At 62.7% G+C, this 4,124-nt stretch overlaps 1 long non-coding RNA gene across 1 annotated transcript; it reads right to left on the reverse strand.

The window, feature by feature from the left end:
• Window positions 1-1,581: 1,581 nt before the first annotated feature.
• Window positions 1,582-3,594, reverse strand: LOC128312064 (uncharacterized). Its single transcript, XR_008290859.1, has 2 exons — window positions 1,956-3,594; window positions 1,582-1,836 (listed from the first exon to the last, which is right to left on the reverse strand). It is a non-coding gene; the product is annotated as an uncharacterized LOC128312064 (long non-coding RNA).
• Between the last annotated feature and the right edge of the window lie 530 nt (window positions 3,595-4,124).

The raw sequence follows: 4,124 nt of genomic DNA on the forward strand, positions 1-4,124 counted from the left end.
TTCCTTTTTCACAACTGACACAATAAAGGCCAGAGATGAAGCACTTTGACTAACTGCTTGTAAGACAGATAGATGGATGGAGGGACAGATGGATAGATAGGTGGATGGACAGGTGGATGATGGGCGCGTGGATGGACGGATGGACGTTAGACCGATGGACAGTGGGTGGATGGGTGAATGGAAAGATGACCGGGTGGGTGGGCAAGTGCTTTATCAGGACGCATACTCTCGCCACAGAGAATGGAGGGAAGCCGCGTGAGGTGAGGGCGGCCACGCCACCGACCAGCCTGTAAATGCTCCTGGATCAAGGGTTCCGGTTCAACAGTCCTGCCCTGACAGAGCAGCCCCATGAACAACGACGCAACTGTGAAGCAGCCAAAGATCAATCATTTCCGTGAAACATATAAATATCTGGGCAAGTGCCAAGCTGCGATTGAAGTGTCCTGGAAGAAAGAGCTCTTCCACGGTCACCAGGGAGTCCAGCTGGCCAGCCAGACAAATGGCAGTGATAAGACCGCCGTGGGTGGCACTCACCCGCCCAAGAGCCTGGCGCAGCCACTTACTGCGCTCGAGTCACAAGGTCGTTTCCATAGAAGCAGAAGACATTGCTGAGCCTGGGGGTCTGACTCGCCAAGTACCGGTCCGTCTGTCTGATAAAGGAGGCCTTCTGGAAGCTTCAGAGAGCCGCGAGTAGCCAGGCGGAGACATACACCAGGTTGTTGGTATGATGGCGGGGGGAGGCAGATTGTCCGCGTTCCCTGGACGCCCTGTGTCGGGGGGGTGGGAGGCCCGGGACCCGGAGGAGCTGGAGGTCCAGCAGACCCTGAGTTCCTGCAGCTCAGCCGTGAGAGCTCCGAGGGCGTCCCAGGCCCGCCTGGGAGGGCTGTGGCTTGGGTCTGGAGGACGAGCCAGAGCCGGACGAGAGGCAAAAGCGGGGAGTGTCCAGGAGAGAGGGTCCGCAGCAAAAGCCAAGAGAGGGGAAGGGCCGTGTGGAAGCCAGAGGACCCTCGCTCCTCCTCCAGAACTTTCTACACCTGTAGGGCCAACAACTTCCAGACACATGTTCACCGCACCCAGGTAGGGAAACAGCCATCCAGACTTGGGGCAGAAGCGTGTATGATCAGCCCAGCCGGCACCTGGCCTCCCTGGGCTCACGATCCCAACAGCAGAGGCCATAGGAATGTTCAGTTTCCCCCTGCCCGGCCTCTCCCAGCTGGACCATCACCACACACAGCTCTAGGCCTCGCCAGTGACGCTGTGTCTCAACAAGACTGCGGTCCCTAGAGAAGTGCAGTGTGCAACCTGCACAGCTGTACGCGGAAGCCCTGAGGTCGGCTCTGTCCCAGCTCCTGCAGCAAACCCGGCTGAGAAGCCCCTCGCCGGGCCCCTCACCCACTCCAGCTCTGGGCTGTTCCAGGCGCCGTCCTCAACTTCCAAAGACGCTCTGGGCACCGGCAAGTGCACAAACACCCGGGCACACGGCTCGTCCACTCCAGTGTTGTTTCGGAAAGTCAAGACTGGAAGCAGCCTAACTTTCGACCGCAGGAGACTATTTATGCGAACGACGGCACGGACTTACGGCAGATTTTCACAGCACCTTTAATAAAGCGCGTGTCCGACCTGGACAGGGCCAGATGCTCCCTGGGGACCAGAGGAGAAAGAGCAGGCCGTGGAATTGTGCAGAGCATGATCCCCGTAAAAATGCCCTGAAGTTTGCAAAGTGCGGAGACAGAGCCCAGTGGGCTCTACACCAAGCCGCCCTCGCCCTCTCCTGATTCTGGGACGAGCGTGGCTTGCTTGGAGGTGCTCTTCACAAGCTCAGCAGTAACCACCAATCTGGAAAGAGATTACCCGGGAACGTCTGAGGAGCACAGGCCCCCGAGGCCCAGGCATCGAGGGGGCCCTTTCTTGCAAGGGGCCGGGGGCGAGAAGCCCTTCCCACAGGCTTTCTTCACCTGGCGGGGTGGGGACAGTCACGCCGCCACGGGGAAGTCAAAGCAGAAGCACCAGGAGGCTGGCCGGAGGCGGGAGGTGGACCGGCCCGGGGAGCTGCCGGGGCAGGTGCCAGGGGAGGGGGTCCAGCCCAGCGCTGCCCCAGACCTGCTCGCCTAAAGCAGAGGAGGACGCGGACCCTCAGAACAAAGCTGGCCGAGCTTGGATGCCCGCCTGCTGTGGGTGAGGTCCCGGGATCCCTGATGGGCACACTCACACCGCAAGGCTGCAGGGGTGCCGAGAGTGGGACCCCACAGCAGGAGCTCCCGAGGTGGACATGGGCCCTGGAGGAGAGCCGATCTTTAGGGCTTCCACGTACAGCTGTGCAGGTTGCACCCTGCACTTTTCCCAACCAGAAGAGGCCTGGACAGTCTCACTGACAGGTATCCAGGGTCCTCCCGAGGGTAGGCACCTTTTGAGAGACGAGCAGCCCGGTGGCACCCGAGGACAATGAAGGACTCAGAAGGGCAGCCGTCCCGGTCCTGCCGAAGGAGCAGACGACCAGCCCCCCACAGGCTCCCAGCTCTGGTTTTCTTTGTTATCTCCAGAAAGTTCCTTCCACGCCCCCTCCTCCCACAGCCCGGCCCCTTCTGTCCCTGACCTCCGCCTCCGAGCCTTCCGGCCTGGTGGCCCAAACAAAGCAAACGGTAGGTAGGGACGTCTCAGGGTCGTCAGTGGGAGTCGGGGGGATTTCATATCTGCAGAAACCTCTGCTCCGTTCTCATCAAAAATAAAGATAAAAAGCCTGCTCCCAGGGGCTGCGTGATCCAAACGCCAAAAATTCCAAAGACTAAAGAGGACGGGGCTGGGCGGGGAGCCCTTTCCCTGGTGCGGCTAGGGGTCGGGCTCCCGATGACACGTCCTGTTAGCAGCTGGCGGATAAAATATTTAGACAGCCCACACCGAGGGTTCCAGGCAAAGCCCGCCCCACAGCCGCGCCGGCCCCAAACAGGAAGGCGCGAAGACGAAAATTAAAATAAAACAAAGGCCAGATAAATGCAGACGTGTCGTCGTAAAAATTCATGAACACCAACCTCCCTTGCAATGTGTTTTGGTTGAACGAGTGGAGAGCCCCGTCTCACCTCCAGGAGACACGCCATCTAAGTATGATTTGGGGAATTCCCGGCCAGTGGTCTCCCAGTGCATGTGGTGGGGCCCAGCCGGCCGCAGCGGGGGAGCCCCAAGGCCCCCTCGGGACCTGGAAAAGCCAACCCGGTCCAGGCGCCTGCTCCGCCAGGGACCCGGGCCTCGGCCCCTCCCTCCGCGGCTTGGGGGTGTCGGCAGGAAGCAGCCGCGGGCCCGGGGGTTGGCCGGTGCCCACTCGGTGCCCGGGCCGGGCGTCCCGCAGCATAATCGCGGGAGACGGGCACCGTGCGCTTGACGGGGCCACGGACCGTCCGTGGTAGGAGCCGTGCGGCTGCAACTGGACGGCTCTTTCCCGCCACGCAGAGGGGGGCTGGCCAGGTGCCAGAGGGTGGCCGCAGGACCCGCAGCCGCCCCGTGGGAGAGGGTGGAGGGGCCGACCCGGGGCTGCAGCGGTGGCCGTGGCGGGCACTCTGTACATGGCGACGGGCCCCGTTCCCCGGGGGACGCCGGCCCGGCGGGAGATGCTGTTCCTCTGCAGTCGCTAATGGAGGCCTGTTTGTACAGAAGGCCGCTGGCAGCGACAGGCTTTTACAAAACCTAATTGGGGCCGGAAGGCTCCGGAAGGCTCCGGAAGGCGCCGCTGGCTGCTGGCAGGTGTAGCGGCGGCGAGGGGAGCGGCGGACGGACACAGAGGGGCCCGGGCCCGTGGGGCCCACGTGACCAAGGACCCGAGATGAAGGGCGGACGGGTGGGTGGCACGGGAGGTGCTCGGGGGCCTGGCGGGGACGCCCAGCCAGGGTCCGGCAAGAAGCCCCTCATCCGTGCAGCCTGTTCCGGGCACCCACCAGCCAGGGTCAGGGGGCGAATGACAGGCGGGGCCGGTCCGGACGCAGGCAGGGCTGCAGGGCGGGACCAAGGCTGCTCTCCGGGCTGATGGGCCGGTGTCCTCAAGCCTTGAGCAGCCAGGGCCTCAGACAAGTGCCACAGGCTGTGCTCTGTACCCCCTGCCTGACCCCCACACCTCCATTTATCTTCCGCAAAATGGG

The sequence above is a fragment of the Acinonyx jubatus genome, chromosome D4 (assembly GCF_027475565.1).
Source record: "Acinonyx jubatus isolate Ajub_Pintada_27869175 chromosome D4, VMU_Ajub_asm_v1.0, whole genome shotgun sequence".
Classification (NCBI taxonomy): domain Eukaryota; kingdom Metazoa; phylum Chordata; class Mammalia; order Carnivora; family Felidae; genus Acinonyx; species Acinonyx jubatus.